The 18,056-nt window shown below is 48.4% G+C and overlaps 1 pseudogene; it reads right to left on the bottom strand.

Annotated features, from left to right (window-relative positions):
- The window catches only part of LOC144175722 (uncharacterized), a 38,420-nt pseudogene that overhangs the window by 8,244 nt on the left and 12,120 nt on the right, over positions 1–18,056 (bottom strand).

Consider the following 18,056-nt stretch of genomic DNA (forward strand, 5'->3'; position numbering starts at 1 on the left):
TGGCGGCGTCCGAAAACACTAAGGGAAGGGTGAGAAAAGGGCGACAAACTTTGCAAGAAAAGTGAGAGCTTTCCGCTGCACGTAAAAGAGCATGAACTTGGCACAGCTGACGTTGATGACCCAGCCTAACGATTGCGCTAGTTCATTTATTGTGCAGAAAACGCCTTTCAGGGCCCCTTTAACTTCGTCTAACTGCTTCTTTGGTTTTTCATTTTGTTCCATCAGTATCCTATCTGCTCCTTAAGGCCATTTAAGATTTCCGCCTTAGCATCCTGGGCGGCCCTATTCACCCAACCTACCTTTGGTGCGATTGTTGTCGGATTTCACGAGGTTACACAAAGACTGCTACTATCACGTGAGTCATTGGTCTTTGATGTTTCAGTTCGGAATGCCGGCAGGAGAGGGACTGATTCCCAGCGGTTCCTCGACCTACTGTGTGTCTTTGACTTGCTCCTGGAATTGGCCCCGGCTTTCGTCCTTCCTGCTCGTTCGTGGCTTGCCATGCCGAGTTTCTTCTTTTTCTCCTCTTCTTCTTGCTTTCACGCTTTTGCTTCGAGCTTGCGCTCCCACTGTATTTTCTTGACGATGTAGGGGGTTCGGAAAAGGAAAAGGGCTATGCACCTCTTGTCCCCCATCATATGTTCTTTGCCGCACATCTTGCATTTAGGTTCGCATCGATGTTCGTTCGTCGGCGATGGTTGTCACTATTTAAGCAACACCTTTGATCGCTTGTGAACTGCCAACCGTGTCTTTCAAAAAATGCATCTACCGAATGATCAGCCGTTTGTTGAAGCCGAAAACAAATGGAAAGGGGACAAGCAGCTTGTGTCTGATTACTGAAACGCTCATTCCTTGATTTCGCTCCGAATTCGTTAAGCGTCCCCCCCCCAACCCCCATGTATTGCGAAATAGCAGTGCACTTCGCATCCAGTTGGTTCAGTTCGCATCCAGTCTTCGCATTCAGTCTTTAGCATTTCCGGAGGTACACTGTTTTTTTTTTTTTTCATTCCCCTACGAGCTGTACTGTTACTTCCGGACTTGCAGATTTTGTTTCCGCGGTTTCAATAACTTACTTCGTTCTTGTCATACGGTGTGAGTGGCCGCATATATAACGACGCACAGCCTTCGAACATACTTAACACTTTCGCGTGGTTCATATTCCCATAAAAGACACAAGTTATCGTCAGGTATTGGGTAATCACATCCCCGAAACATGTTCTAGGACTTACAGTCATAGACAAATGAAACGCGATGACGAAAATACCAACCGGAACGCACAGATAGAGCGATTTCTCCCCATGCAAGTGAAATTGGCGGGTGGCCTAATTACAGAAACAAAGTTGGGAAAACGGGCTTTCCAAATATACCAATATATTGTGCGTCATTACGGGACCTCCAAAAACTCTTTTTGTTGAATTTGCGTGTTCTTGTTCATATGTTCGTGTTCGCATTTCTTTTGTACGTGACTGTACGTATTCTAAAACTCGCCTTTGTTGTCCGCTTTGCAAAATAAAGCCAACCTCTCATTGTGCCAATATCAGGTCTAAGCGAGGCGGCAATAGACGTGTTCGGAGGTGACAGTGTTTAAACGAGGCAGCCTGACGTGTTCGGAGGTGACAGTGTAAATATGCTGATGACGTCGCCGACACCAGTAACACCGGCCAAGAAGCGCACAGAGCCGCCTACCCGGGTAGCTCCCCGGCTTGTTCGAGCACTATACCATGACCCACCTGTTTTTTGAAGTGCCTTAATTAACGTACTACTTGCTTACGGACGCCACTACAGCAAGCTTATTTAGGGTGCGGAAAGGTAAAGAAAATCAAAAGAAAGCAAAACACTGCATGAGCCCCTATCAGCCACGCAATGCTCATCCCGTAAACGCTGCGGGGAAGATGCGGCAGGCGGCGCTGCGATTGTGAAGCTCCAGGCACATAGCAGTGAATCCGACTTGGTGTATGACGTTTCATAGCGATACCCTCGTCGTCTCATGGCGGTATCTAATAAATGACCCTATAGGGCTTTCTTACCACGGTGTCACGCGTCTCGACCGGCAAAGAAGAAGGAAATGGGAAACAAAGCCAGGTTAACAAAAGACATTTATGACACTGCAAAGCTCGAAGCAATAGCAAACAAAACCAGTTAATAAAACCATACACGAGATAAAGCTATCGAACTGTCGACGATGAAATATACACAATGTCCTAAGACACTTCTCCCTAACAGCCACAACTATGTCCCGGAACGCTGCACCAGGTGAGGCTTACATATTTCGGGGGTGTTGACTTGTGGATCTGGTAGGCAGCCACGAAGAGCTGGTACCCGCGTGCCGTCGTCGCGATGTTGGGTGGCTAGCGTGGAGAGGCTGGTACTCCAGAGGACCTTGCCGTTATCGGGACCGTCGTAGCACAGGACGACGATACGATGCTGACCGCAGACACGCGCCCGTCGCCGCTGGAGCCGCCAAGACGTGGGTTGGCGGACCGTCGGGAGACCGGAGCCGAAGCGTCGTCGGCTCGCTCCCGCCCAGGCTTGTATGGCGACGTCGGTGTCTTGGGTCTAGGTCACCCCAGGCTTCGCTCTTCGGGAGCCCAGTGTCTTCCTCCGCCCCTGCTTCGATCTCTCTCCTTCCCCCTCCTCCCACCTGGATCTCTCCTCTTCCTCTTTTTTTCCATCTTCTTCATTGGGTGTCATTCCGGGGATTGGCCTTGACTCATGACACTACCCCCCTCTTCAAGAGTTTTTTTCCAAAAAAACTTCTCCCCAACCTCTCTCAGGAAGGCTAGCAGTCACTAAGTCCACAACCGCTGTTCATTTATCACGCAGTCGTTGTACACCATCACATTGTTATGCCTCACATTGTTCACCAACACGCACTCACTGTTCACCATCGGCGTCACCATTGTTCACCATCACTTTTTTATCCCCGTGCACTTCACTGATGTCGCACACTATTCCCGTTCTGTTCACACAATGTTCAGTAATGTCCCGACCAACCTACCACCATCTCTCTCACACCACGTTACTCATACGGTCCGATGACAATAGATCACCCCCATGAACACTTCTCTAAATATATCACAATTCACAATGACACACGGGTGTCCTGTTTAGAAAATATCTTCTCTGTAAACACCACTGTACCGACTAATTTACCCCTCTATACATCCACCAGTGCTTCTCTAACTTACTGTACTACAACCAGTTGTGCACTACAACACAATAGTTGTCTTCTCAGAAAAGTTGTCGCCATGTTTCAAGCCTACTGTTATGGGAATCCCGTTTCATTTTAACTTTTTTCCGCCGCGTCCATTCAGAACCTTTGGCTACACTGTCACTTAGATTTTCACAATGCGTCCCCGTTTTTGCATCGACATGCGTACAGCCCGAACACTTGCTAACAGGTACTTTTCGAATGCTATGCTTCTGTGCTCTACCCGGAAGAGACCTGAGCCACTTTGCCTCCTCCAGCTTGTCGCTCGTTTGAAAAAGCTGGCCCTTTCGTTCAATGCCATGCTTTCGAACTTGCTTACTCAGTGCTTGCAAACCTTCTTTGCATTGCATCAATGGCCCATGCATTAGATACCGGTCAAACGCGTGAAGTCGGTGCTCTTGCACGACTCTAGACAACTCGGTTCCAGGGCGCTGCCCTACTAGGTCATAAAAAATGGTACTCTGCGGTTCTGTTTTGGCCTCTGTAACAACCTCTGCCCCTGAGCAGTCCACTTGATTGTCCAAAGACGTCGCTCTGTCCTGAAGGACAAAGTTCCAATCCGCAGCCATAGGCACTTCTGAAAGCACCTTACTACACCCTCCAGACATGGTACTGTTCACACAGGCATGCGGAGTGGCAGGCACCTCAGTCCCAGTAACAAGTATTTTGGATGCTTCTAAACCACAGAAGTCAGGTGTACCGGGGGCCATAAGTCTTCGCTCTCCCGATGTATTCTCATCATGGTGACGTCCATGCGGCTGGTTTGCTGCCGTGACACACTCACTGCGTTCATGTCCCTGCGGCTGGACTCCCACCGTACCAGCACCACACCATTCAATGCCTGGCGCTTCAAACTCGGCTTCCTCCTCGGTTAGCCGCTGAAAGCCCTTTTCGTTTTCTTCTATGTTTCGTGCGCACTCATCACCACATGCGATGCACGTGTCTTGCCTTTCACGTACGGCGAGTTGGATTCTTTCTGCTGGTTCGTAACTTTCCTGGACGAGGCGCAGCTTCGACTCTAACCGTTGTACATGTTCTTGCAATATTCTCCTTTCTGCCTCAAACGCCTGCTGCTCTCTGCGACTCTCTTTCTCGACTATCTTAAACGCCTGCTCCTTGTTCAAACCGTGCGTTTGAACTAATGTTAGAAATTTTCCCCAATCCATTCCTCTAAGCGGCTAAGACGCGTGACTGGGCCAATCCTGGCAGGCTCGCCAATTATTAATGTCACGCGTCTCGACCGGCAAAGAAGAAGGAAATGGGAAACAAAGCCAGGTTAACAAAAGACATTTATGACACTGCAAAGCTCGAAGCAATAGCAAACAAAACCAGTTAATAAAACCATACACGAGATAAAGCTATCGAACTGTCGACGATGAAATATACACAATGTCCTAAGACACTTCTCCCTAACAGCCACAACTATGTCCCGGAACGCTGCACCAGGTGAGGCTTACATATTTCGGGGGTGTTGACTTGTGGATCTGGTAGGCAGCCACGAAGAGCTGGTACCCGCGTGCCGTCGTCGCGATGTTGGGTGGCTAGCGTGGAGAGGCTGGTACTCCAGAGGACCTTGCCGTTATCGGGACCGTCGTAGCACAGGACGACGATACGATGCTGACCGCAGACACGCGCCCGTCGCCGCTGGAGCCGCCAAGACGTGGGTTGGCGGACCGTCGGGAGACCGGAGCCGAAGCGTCGTCGGCTCGCTCCCGCCCAGGCTTGTATGGCGACGTCGGTGTCTTGGGTCTAGGTCACCCCAGGCTTCGCTCTTCGGGAGCCCAGTGTCTTCCTCCGCCCCTGCTTCGATCTCTCTCCTTCCCCCTCCTCCCACCTGGATCTCTCCTCTTCCTCTTTTTTTCCATCTTCTTCATTGGGTGTCATTCCGGGGATTGGCCTTGACTCATGACACACGGTATCAGTCGGCTTACATGACGCCTAGGAAAATGTCTTCCCAGCAATGCATTTGCGCATACTAGTGAAGCCGACTGAAAAGGGGAGCGTCTTGAACATTTATTCTACATTTCCAACCGGGGAGATTCTGCAATTTTCACTGGATGATTATGGCGCTCCAACGCCTTTAGGCAGTGTCCACAAGCGGTAACTATATCTGACACGCTTGTAAAGCAGCAGTGTTTTGTTGTATGAGCTATTTAGATGGCCAGCACAAACGTCTACTAATAGATGGCTGTTAGAAAGCTATGAGGCAGCACTACCGCCCCTTTCCCTGTAAGACCTCCTGTGAAGTAGATGAAGGTAAATGCCGCAGCTGCGGGGACGATGGTAACTCATTTCTTTCCTGTTCTACTTATAAGACAGCCAAGCGTTTTTTGTGGAGTGAAAAGTTCCGAAATCTGAAAAAACGGGACACTACTCCTCGTAAAGCAAAACCTCCGCATCGGTTTCAGTGCGTGATTTAAAAACCGTAAAAACGATAATCAAAGACTACACTTGATTATTGTTTTAGTAGAAGACAAGTTTTCAAACGCACCTTTTCATCTCACGTAGTTAAAATTATGCAGCCGCGCCGCTCGCTGTTATAGCTGCCAGCGTTCCTTTTGGTGGCACATTAAATATCTGCAGATATTAAAATTCGGGTTTTGAACGTTCGAGGAACCTGTCAGGGAAACCAATTGGTTCGAGCTGTTTAAGGGATGCCCTTCAAAAAGTGGTTGGCTGTCCCATTTGTTACGATAAATAATACGTTTCAGTAACACTTACCGGCGGCAGTGTCGCCTGGTTCCTGGAGGTTGGTGCCTCCGAGCACGACGACGACGGCCGAGTCCGAGTTCTGCACTTTCCCCACCAGCGACACCTCCGCAGACTCGTCATGCCTGCGCGCATTTGCCGCTCTCCAAGCACATCTCGAAAACGGCTCCTTTACGGCGTCAAAAAATGCGAACGCAACCCGCTAAAGCATGTGTTGAGGAAGTCTCGCACTACAAATCTATTCACACCCCTCAACACGCACGCCTTAGTTTAGCCCAGGTGTAGTTACGACGCGTTAAGCTGAGCTGATGATCAATTTTCGGTAACTATTTCAAAAACAATTTAATGTGTTTATATTTTACCTTTGTCAGCTCTCAGAAATATTTTCCTGCACAGTCCGAAGAAGCCATGCCAACAGTGTGGTCTTCTGTGACGTAATCTAAATCTACCCTTACAAATATTTGTACAGTAGTACAGATTACCAGTGAAGATTATTTGTACGGGTCAAGAAGTTTGAGGGAAAGTGGCCAGGAGGCAAGGAGCCCATGCCTCATTCGCTGTGGCACGCTTCCCAGTCTAAAAACACAACAGGAATACCGAAAAAACCTAAGAATTCCTGTCGTACGACAAAAAGCTTTGTTGGCACAACAGAAGTCCTGTTACGACAAAGCCATCTGTTGTTACGGCGCACATTTCTGTCGCAACGACAAAGTCAATTTTCTCCACGATACACATTCCTGTAGTCAAAACAGAACTGCCTACTTCAACTTCAACTACTCTACAAAATGAAGAATAACATAAAAACCATGTGAAACTGCTGATGGATCATCAGGATCAGGGGAAGACAGGAATGAGGCACGATGGAACATCAAAATGACGCCGGGAATACGACGCACAACAGAACAACAGGATTCCCATATGACAAGAATACGACAAGACGACAGTACGACACGCCAAAACACGACAGAACTGCAAAAAAAATTTGTTGTCATTTTTGACTCGGCTCAAGTAAAAATGTGGTTAGGGAGGTCTCGGGAATTGAAACCGCCGCTTTTATGTCGTAAAACTGGCGACGGAACCATTGGACCACCCCAAAGACCCGAGGTTTGATGGGTTTAGTAGTAGCGGGGGTAGTGCGGGCGTTGCTTTTGGGTTTGAGGGAGTTCAAGTGGACTTTGACTTTGAACTTTGGCAGTTTGGGTGTTGGACTTTAGGAGGGTCTCTTGACTTTGATTTAACTGCATTTTCGTGAAGAAAGCTTCCCTTTTTAATTAACGTTTTCTGAAGAAATGGACACACCTAAGAAAAGCAAACTTAAAGCTAGATAAGACCACCAGCTACTGTTTCCTCAGTCTTCGCATCTCAGCTGTGAAGGTGGCCGATTTTCTTTCATACCTGGAGCCTCTTCGGCTCCAAATCCCGATTTCGATATTATATTGCTAGGAAACGCACGGCAAAAATCCCATTCTCATTCTTCTGCCAATTTGAGAATCTCCAACATATCCTCTACTTCAACCGCAGCTCCTTAAGACCCATACAATGTTCATCTTTACACCTAAGCTGTATGTGGCTAAATAATGGAAGCCGGTGCGCAGAACGTCGAGCCAACGCCATTGCCGCCTCAATTTCAAACTTGACGAGTAGCTCTGAATCCCTCCAGGGTGAAAAGCAACTTGCCCGCTTAGAAATCCCACGTGAGCCTATAAGTACTATTCAGGTAGACAGGCTTTCGGAGCGTCATTTTCGCCAGTGTCTTTCAGGTCTGAGCACCCGCACGTCACTTGTTACCGGTTTATGCGTGCATGGGTGTGGGGATGGGGTGAAGGGAAGGGGTGTGTGAAAGCGAAGATATAGGCTTCATATTCTCCCCGATGACATATAAACGTGGACGTCTCACGGCCCAATGCGACCTGGCCACTGTCCCCATGGTGTGTGTGGTTTGTGTTGGTGTGTTACACAGAGTAGTAGGGAGGAGAAGCGGACAGCCCCATGATTTTTTCTCACCAGACTAAAGCTCGAGGCCCTCCAAGTTTCATTCAGCTAACTGGCTAGGAATTATGCTCAATCGCAAATTACAAACAAGTTTTGTTTTATGCACTCCTTGGACTGCGCTCAGCTTCGCTGGTGATCCTTCTTCACAGAGTGGAAAGGTGCGATTTTTTTTACTGTTCTGCTGCTGTGCTTGTAGTTTTTCTTATTTCTCCGGGTGAGCATCACAATATCTAAATTTTTGTCTATAAATTAAAACTATCTCGTAGAGTAAGGAGGCAGCAACGTTTTGCACACTTATCAAGCTATATCGTTTTCTCGACACAATGAAAACGTTTCTGATTGTCTTCGCATTTTTTAAATCCCCCTTCGTCACCGAACTCCTCATTGTCCACAAACACTGCATTCCTTGTGAACAGAAAAAGAAATTGATGGTTTGGCAGCGCATACAAGCAGGCCCGAACTTAAAGTTAATAGATGCTTTCCTCGTCTTCAAACACGATATTTTCGAAATCAGCTATCTGAAAAGACTGATGGAAAACATATCGCTGGTGTCTTGAGTGTTTGAGCTGCTGCCACCAGTTCTGTACCTACTCGCACAGATTAGAGCGCTCCGTCAGAAACAATGCCACAGGCTTTTGTGGAAGCCACGAAGTTGAATTTGCCTCAAACATTTGTGCAAATATATATCACCTGTTTTTTCATTCTTAAGCGCTGCATTTTTTCTCATAAAGGGTTTTGAAGTTGCAGTATACGCGATCTCTACTTGGAAACCGGTTGCAATTGAAAAAGTTTTCTTCCTGTAGAAATTCCTCTCGCAATAATAAGCGGTGAGGCTTAGAAAGGATACACAGAATCAAGAGAATATTTTTGTTGTTCTGCTATCTTTTATTTACGTTTTACGATGTCACTATACCCGAAACACGGGAACTATTGCGCTATCCGGAGTTATACACTGCAAAGTCAGCAGCGACAGCGTTACGGCCAAACGGCGCAACACTGGGCTTGCTCGACGTACCAGTCTGGGACAGTCCCCGAAAAGTACGCGCACTGCCTTCGAACCGAGGGTTCGAAGGCAGTGCGCGTACACAGTGAGCATACACGTGAAAAGCGAGCGCCGGATCAGGTTCCCGGGGCAGTGCGCGGACGGTCCAGGACTTAGGCCGCAGTGGCCAATCACGCCAGCTCATTTCTTTCCGGCCAAAACCCCCACTTCCGGACAAACAAAGCAACCTGTTAAAAAAACTCGGCGTCAGCAAAAACACACTACAGCGGGCACACGGACGAGCGACCAATACAGGAAACTAGTGAACGTCGAACTTATCCCGAAGCACATGAACACGGATCTGTACAAAGGTAGAAGAATCGCTGGAGTGCAAGTCATGCATAATTATTAAAGAACCTCCGCCGGCTCAGTATAGTCGAATGCAATGGTTCACCGCACCAACGTCAATGCGGCGGCCATAGTGACCGATTGCCTACTGCGAGACACTCCACACGAAAGAAGCCACAGGAGCGAAAGAAGCGGCCATTGCCCTGGCAATAGCACACAGCACTGCCCCGCAAACTTCCCTAACAATTATAGCATACTCAAAGCTAGCCCGAATAAACAGCCTTAGTTGTAGAATAGAATAGGCAGCCGGTAAACCCCTCGACACCATCTCGACAAGGACGTGCACAAACATGCGAGTGTTCGTGTGGATAAGGAGACAGGCCGGAATAGAAAGAAACTGCAAGGCCGACAGAGTGGCGAGGGAATACGCATAGAACCGCGCGACCTCCGATAAAGAGAATGACTGCAAGTTCAGCCCAGAGCAGTTTACATACACTGGCATATACTGAAATACCCCATACAAAAATGGCTTATGGGCGTCTATGGAAAAATTTAGGGTGAGGAATGGCCGCCTATGAGTTCTAAGGTCACTCATAAAAGGGAATAAATTAGGCTATAGTCGGCTATTTAAATGTGTATGCATTCGGCACTTAAGACTGTAAAGAATACAATTCTCTTTAGACCATTATAGAACAACCTAGTATGTTTAGTCTATAGAGTCACATATATTCAGGATACTTTAGCCAGCTAAAGAAATATGTATAGCTTTAGTTCTATAGACCAGCCGCGACAAAGCTCTTTTCACTGGCTATTGAGCATTATTTGGCTTTAAGGCTACAGACTCGAAACCATTCAGCTGTGTTTTGCCAGCTATTGGAAAATAATTCTCCTAAAGCTTAAGAGAGACAGCCACAAAAGCTCTTTTGGCGGGCTATGGGCCATTGTTTAGCTCAAAGTCTAGACTCGAGACCATTCAGCTGTCTTTGGCCAGCTATTGAAAAGAATTCCTCCTAAACCCTATCCTAAAAGGCAGCGCGCTGGCGGGCAGCGATCGCCGCGCGCCTGATTTCCGGACCAGCGCGCGCGTTTTCCAGAGGCGCTGTCCGCTGTAAAACGCGTGCGCTGCCTGCTGGAAAACGCTTGTGCTGACGCTGTTTTTCGCGTGCGCTGGCGCTGCTTTGTGAGTGCGCTGCCGCTGGATTATGCTACAGCAGGATATTTAGGAAATATCGTTAAGACAGTTGCTCCACAGCCAAACGCGACACACTCGCACGCGGCAATGAGAGGGGCCTCCCAAACAGTTGGCTTGGTTTGCTTGGGTCTGATCGGTGTTGGGAACTTCAGGCTTAGCATCGCGGTGGATATTTGATCGCCGCTATCTCCGCAACTATGAATTACAATCCATATCACAATTTTTCACCACACTTATATCCACTTTCACGCATGTGGAAGTTCTTTTCCGCGGTCAGATTTATTTTGAAGAGCGGCGATAAGCTGTCGCTGCCGTGGTCTGGGCCGGTTCGAACCGCTTGCAATGCCGTGCGGGCAGGCGCGCCGATGTGTTTCCAGGCACGGCCGACGTGCGCGCCGATCGTTTCCGAGTGCTGAAAACACTTTATCCTGCTTTATCGAGTTTTATCCATTGGCCTGCTTTATCCATTGTTTTGGCGGACGACGCGCGGAATTTAAAATTTAGCACGGCTTTTGTCGTAGTTGATCGGGTGGATGATGGATCGGGAAACGAGCCGCTGCTGACGGGCAGTCGCGCTGATTGCGAGAGTGACGCAAAGAACGCAAGCGCCTCTTAGGGCGCCGGTTATTTGGGGACCTTCGTCTCCTAGGCTCCGAACCCAAGGTGATTTTTTTCGCCTACGTTGGTGCGTGCCGCCACTTGCGGCCGAACTGACATGTGCGATTTTGAACACTGCGGCTGCGGAAACTGCGGTTAGCATAACCGAACTGAGGTGGCAAAGCTCAGTTTGCGCTAACCATGGTTACCGGGGTAACCGCAGTTTCATCTGTCGTGTAACGCAGTAAACTGCGGTTTTGTCTAACCGCGGTTTTGCTTAACCGTGGTTAACTGTGCCCGTGTAACTAGGGTATACTCATTGCCTAAATTGATGATCGGAGGCGACCTCACTTGATTGAAGGGAATAATTTTAGTTCTAGCAATACCAAATGGGCAATACTTCTAGCAATACCAGATAGGGGTGCAACCGTACAATGTGCCTCAAACCCCACTGCTTCGATCGTAATCACGCACCTACGCACGCGCTAATATGCTAAGCGGTTGCTGTTTCTGCGACAGCAAAAAGGGCAGAGTTGAAAATTTTGGTCAGTTAGGCGACTTGATTTTGTAATAAGTTAATAACGCATTTTTTCGAAGCTTCTGCACGCAAAGCTTTTCTTTGCTTCACCGCACAGCATGCGCGTGCACACTCCAGTGCTAGAACCGCTTGGGTCCAGCGTGCCGCCCTCCAGCGATACGTCAATTGCAGCATGAAAGCGCTGTTCACAAGTGAGGTCCAGCGCCTGCAGAACATTTCAGCACATTTACGCCACTCCGGCGCGCGTGATGCTGCTTGACAGCGGGGCTTAAGCACTGCTAAGCAGCGCAAGCGGCTTTCAGCGGCGCCAGCAGTGCAAACCATCGCTTTCAGCGGATTTCAGCACGAAAATGGCGCTGAAATGCGCTGCCTTTTCGGAGAGGGAAAGCTAAAGAGAGAAAGCCATAAAAGCTCCTTAGGCTGGCTATAGGCCGTTGTTTATCTTTAAGCCTACAGACTTAAACCAATCACTGTCTTTTGCCAGCTGTTCAAAGAATTTGTCCTAAATTTAAGAAGAGACAGCCATAAAAGCTCCTTTGGCTGGCTATAGGCAGTTGTGTAGCTATAAGTCTACATACTTGGAACTATTCAGCTGTCTTTTGTGAGCTATTGGAGCGAATTTGCCCTAAAGCAAAAGAGACGCAGTCATAAAAGCTTCTACGGCGGTCTACAGAGCAATATATATCTATAAACCTTTAAACGCGTGACAATTAGGCAAAATTTAGTCGTCTTTAGGAAAGTGTTTGGCGCATAATCTACAGGCCTGCATTCATTAAAGCTCCCTTAGCTAACTACATAATGTCATAAGGCTCCAAGCCTCCAGCTACTAATAGAAACGTATTAGCTCATAAAGCTATAATTAGAGCAACCATTAAATCCTATTCCTTAAGGAAAATCGAGAGCTACACACGTGGACAGAAAAAACGAAGAACGACCAGACAGCTGCGCTTTTTCTGTCCTCGTTTGTAGCGCTCGATTTTCCTTAAGCAATGAACCAACTAGCCCAACAGCATATTTTACTGAAGAAATGCTGTTCCGCTTGGTCAATACGACTTATGACGTTAAATTTATATACTCAGAATTTATCCAGCTACATCTACAACACCGATTGAATAACTATGCTGAGGTTGATCGGCCGGTTATATGAAAGTATTTGTTCAATAAGGGTACGTGACAATTCATCGAACGCCGTTTTATCGAAGCCCTGTCCGTTTCATCGAAACCGTTCCATCGAACGCCGTTTCATCGAATTCACGTCACCCGTTTTATCGAATGCTGTTCGGAAGCTGCGGTAGCGTAAAAAACCGCGCACTTTTCAAGCACGAGTCTTTGTCACTGCCACTTCCCGTGACGATTATAGGCGACATGCAGTGAGTTGAAGTTGCTGCGGGTGATGGTGCCTTTTGTGTTGTGATTACTGAAGTTGGTTATTTCCTTTCTTTCAGTTTTCTGTAACTGTGTTTATACAAAGTATTTGATCGCACAAATCACCAGAAGAGACATTTTCAGGATGCACTAAAATTTATTGGCCGACTGGCAGAAATGAAACAGGTCTATTTTCAGAGTACGAGATGAGCTGTAAATGTGACTGTAATGTACGGAGAGAGACAGAAAGAGAGATAAAACTTCATTGGATCCATGCCATTCAGGTGGCGCTCGTAGCCGGTGGCACCCACCACTCACCGGCGACTGCCACAGCCCTATCGATTAACTGGACCTGAAGGTCCAAATCGGAGCTGCTGAGCGCGGCCTGCCAGTGCTCCTCAGAGGTGATAAGTGGGAATGTATTTTGTGGGAATGCCCATATGATGTGAGAAAGGGTGGCGTGATCTCCGCACAGGCAACAGGCCACGGTTGGATAGAGAATTTGGTGAATCTGTGTCAGACGAGCTGGGTTGGGGAAGGTATTTGTAGTAAACGCCAAATGTGCTCTTTGTGGTTATCCAATTGCTGGTCCGCCGGTGGGTAGATCCGGCGAGAGAGGCGGTAGTGTGTTGTGATGTCATGAAATGTGACCAGGCGATCCCTCGCAGACCCCGCCCCGTGATAGGGATAGAGGTTAAGCCCTTCCCGGATCGTGAGCCCTCGCAATGACATAAAAATGTACGAAAACGCAGTAACTGCTTTTATTAATGAGCATTTGCCCTCGAAAAGACCTCTACTGGCATGTTTTTCCGGTGGTTCGAGATGCGCTCGAGGGCCTCTTCTTGGGTAGCACATGATGATGATGATGATTAATGGCTTTCCCTTTGAATCGGGGCGTCGGTTGTCAGCAACCGACTTGCCTGTTTTATTGCGTTTACTTGCCCTACTCCCAGCTAACCTATAGATTTGCTTCCTCCCTCCCACCTCTCCCTCTTTTCTGTTTTAAACTCATCGCCCCCACCCCGCTTTTTTCTCCTCTCGCTGTTCTAAATTCTGATCCGTATGATTACTCCGCCTGCGTACCCCTCCCTTCCCTACTTTTCCTCCACCACCACTCAAGTCGTTTCTTCGTCACCTCTATGGCCTTGAGGTTGGCCTCTAGTTGGCCTCTAGTTGAAGTTGACCTCTCTGGCCTTGAAGTTGGCCTTGAAGTTGGCCTCTATGGCGTCTATGGCCTTCGTCACCTCTACGCCCTAAATGCCAAAGCCTCCGCCAGCGTCGTTTCCCCCTCACCCCGTGGTGGCCGTATCTCTGTGCAGCTCCTGACAATATGGTCTCTAGTTTCCCGATCACTGCCGCAGCATGCACACGTTTCATCCTGCTGCATGTAGCTACCCGTGTATGCCCGGGTTCTCAGGCACCCTGCCTGTGCCTCGCAGAGCAACGCACTGCCTCTCGTATTGCCGTAGAATCCCGCCTTCTTAATTTCCCGTTTCTCTGCCCTATAAGTCTCCAGGGTTTTTTTCGCTTCCATTCTCTGTGCCCACTTCGTCGTTTTAACTGTTGTGTAAACCCCCCTTTCCCCTACCGACTTTCCGTACCGCTTGGTCAGCTGTCTGGTCCTCCGTCTCCACCGCGTGTCCACACTCCTCATATACAGGTACTTAAACATCCTCGCGGCCCATTTTCCGTCCTCCATGTCACGAAGTCACTCCTCAAACTTTATCTTGCTCTGCGTCTCCCTCGCCTCGAAATATAACCGGCCCATATCCCCTTGTAGCGCTTCATTTGTAGTTTTGATGTGGGCCCCAAGGGCCAATCTGCCTACCGTCCTCTGATTTACTTCCAGGCCCGCTTGGGTCTCTGGCTTCATGCACAGAACCGATTTAGCGAAAGTTAATCCTGGTACCACGACCCCTTTCCAGACTCCCCTTACCACCTCGTATTTGCTGTATCCCCAGAGGGCTCTATGCTTCATTATAGCCGGGTTCCGTCTTCCTTTTGTCTTAAGGTGAGCCTCATGCACCTGCGTGTAATCTTCGCTGTTGTTCAGCCATACTCCTAAATATTTATACTCTTTCACCAACCGTATCCTCTGCTTCGGCGCCTGGTGGCTACGCAAAAGTGCTGTCACCCGGCTGTCCGTACCTTCTTCTTCCTGTTGCAGGCGGCTGAGGAACCGCACAATGCCGGGGTGTCAGATACCAACATTTGAAGACCTGCAGTGCCAACTTTCTACATATTTTTTTTTCTTGGTAACCCTTGTTCTCCTAAGTGTTGATAGGACCAAAAGGCAGGCAGAAACCGAGGTTGCACGCGGATCGCCAGTTCACCGGGCAACTCGGGCAGCTGGCATGGCTTTCCCACGACGTAATTATTTTCGAACCAGCATGCCAGCTCCAGACGGCTGGTGGAAACTCTTTCAGCTCGTTAAATGCCTGCCAGCCAGCACGATTTTGTCAATACGCGAAGTAACTGTAGTCTATTGACGTTCAGTCGAATTAATGGTATGGTAGGAAGGTCCAACCGCCGAATTTTCGGACGGAGGCCGAAAACTTGGCGCTGCTTGCTGAGGCTGAGACGTTGATGTAGATGCCAGTATCTAGCGAACTCATGAAAGCTTAGCTACATGTCGAAGTGCGTGGTCCCATGCTGCAACGAAAGAAATAAGTGGTTTCTTACGTATTAAAATGGTCATACCGAAAAGATCAGCATGAAGATAGACGCACTCAAAAAGTAACAATCTCATTTATTGCTGTCCATGTGCCCTAAAGGCTCTGCTCTATTGTGTACGACCAAATTCGATGAAATGTCCTCGATGAAACGTCCTTCTACCAAACGGCTTTCGATGAAATAGTGTTCGATCAAACGGCTTCTATGAAGTGGCGTTCGATGTAACGGCGTTCGATGAATTGTCTGCAACCCGTTAAATAACGTTCGTTAATGGTCATACCACGGGAAGCGTAAAATTAAGGGCAGCTACTGATTAACGCTCAAATTTAGGTTGGATCTTTGGATACTGCGTACCGGCAAAGCTTCCAAATGATCGTTGAGCGAAGGAAGTATAAGTTCGGATAATTCCTCTGCGGCCCCTCGGTGCCAGCGTCAGGTACAAAAGCGGGCTTCTCTGAAAATTGCCCTTTCATTGTCATAGCAGATAAGAAATAAATTTGGCGGCCCAAGGTACGTGCGGACACGGCCGGAAATGTGGTTGTGGCTGAGAACAACCTTCTCCCGCGGAGCCCATTTTGAGATTAGTCAGTGAGAACGGCTGGGAACAATGGGAAGAGTGACCTATGCCAGACCGAAGGAGGCGCAGAAAGAAAATTCCGAGAAGCGATAAAAAGGCCGAGGGACACCCCTGCTTGCTGTTTTATTAGATGCGACGCTGAGAGCATCTCTTGTCGGCGTCCCTGTCCTTCCTGCGTGCGTCCGTCACCGTCGTCAGCGTCCGCACTCTCCTCCGCTCACCCCCTCTCCTCTCCGACAGCGAACCCTCTCTCGCGAGGGGCATTGGATTGCATTCGATTGACTTGGCTTGGCTTGGTATGGCTTGCATTGGATAGGATTGGATTTCGATTGGATTACATTAAAGTGGATTGTGTTGGATTGTGTTGCGTCATAGCCGCGGCAGACGCACTGGCGCCGGCGCGTGCCCAGGTGAGAGCGAACACTCTCTCTCAACATCTGCGGGTGTGCGGCCCAACGCGTTCTCACTCCGCCGGTGGGCGGCGCTGCGCACGGTGCTCTGCATGTGCAGTACTCTCTCTCTCCGCGGTCTCCTCTCCTTCGGGCGCGCTGCGCATATAACCGGTGTGCCGCTCTCCGGCGGCCTTTCGGTCGACGGTTGCTCTCCGCTTGCGCTTGAACCCTCCTCAGCGTCGCATCACACCAGGGTTCCCGCGAGGGGAGGTGGGCGTAATTTTTTTGGGGGGGCAGATTGGTTTTGGCGATTGGTACCGAAAGAAAGCTTTCGCAGAAAGGAAGGGTAAGGCGTTCCGCGCTGTTTGTGTTCGTGCGCGCAGGGATGATAGTGACAGACAATTTTCCCGGAGTACTGAAAAAATATATAGTGAGGAAGAAAACAAAACTTTAAGCGATGTTGTATTTACCAAATAAAAGTAATTACCAGTGAACAAGTTAGGAAACCCTCGAACGATGGGCACTTATCTCCGCACTATTTCCTAGTGCGATGTACCTGCCCGTACCAGCATGTACTCAGTCAGCCACATTTCGTCTCCTTGCTCGTATGTGAGTACATGGCAGGTGTTGCCTCGTGCTGGGAATTTCCAATTCGACCGCAATGTGTTGGTGTAGATTTTGTGATGCCATGTAATTGTGCCACTTTTCTCTTTCGTAAATTTCGGTGTTTACGGTGACCGTGTTACGATTAATTGAACTTCAAGACATGCGAAAATGGATACCTGCAATACCACGACAGGAAATTCATCGTACGCATGCGAAAAATGCCGGACTTCTTTTGGGGATAAAGAATGTGTTTCCAAACTACCCTGCACCACATAGGCATTGCAACACAAAAGGGAACATTTCGCCGCGGTGATGTGACAAAGATAATTATTTTTTTGCGAACTGAGAAAACTTACAACGAACTAACTGAGCAGACTTGGAAACCGTTTTCTGTTATTGCATTGTGTGCGGAAGGTCTCCATTGTATTATTAAGAGTGCATTTCCATTTTAGACGCCGTACTTCCACATTTGTGCGTTAAGTATTGAGTGTAATGAACGACCTCTTAGTACACGTTTTTCTGTGGACTACGTAGCGGGCGTCCGCCGAGAATGTACCGCGTAATGTGGCTGTCGAGCGAGTAACGTAAGCGCGAGCCAGAGTGTTGGAATACGTGTGCTGTGTGTTTCGATCGGCCTATGTGAACAACCGCTTACTGGCGGCGAAGTGACGTAGATAGTAGCCCTTTATGCAATAAATCGAATGAATAAACCCCTTTGTTTTACTTTCCTTCAATGCCTGTGTTTAAGACTTTTGTAAATGAAAACTGGCGAAGTGTTTGCAATCGCCACCTTGAACTCTCCCTTCATCGCTGAAGTGTTTACGGAGCACTTATTACAGAAATCAACTAGGAACACAACTTAAGAAGTACGACA

Source organism: Haemaphysalis longicornis, unplaced genomic scaffold (assembly GCF_048455015.1).
Source record: "Haemaphysalis longicornis isolate Haplotype H1 unplaced genomic scaffold, Haemaphysalis longicornis Haplotype H1 scaffold_3, whole genome shotgun sequence".
In the NCBI taxonomy this organism is placed as follows: Eukaryota; Metazoa; Arthropoda; class Arachnida; order Ixodida; family Ixodidae; genus Haemaphysalis; species Haemaphysalis longicornis.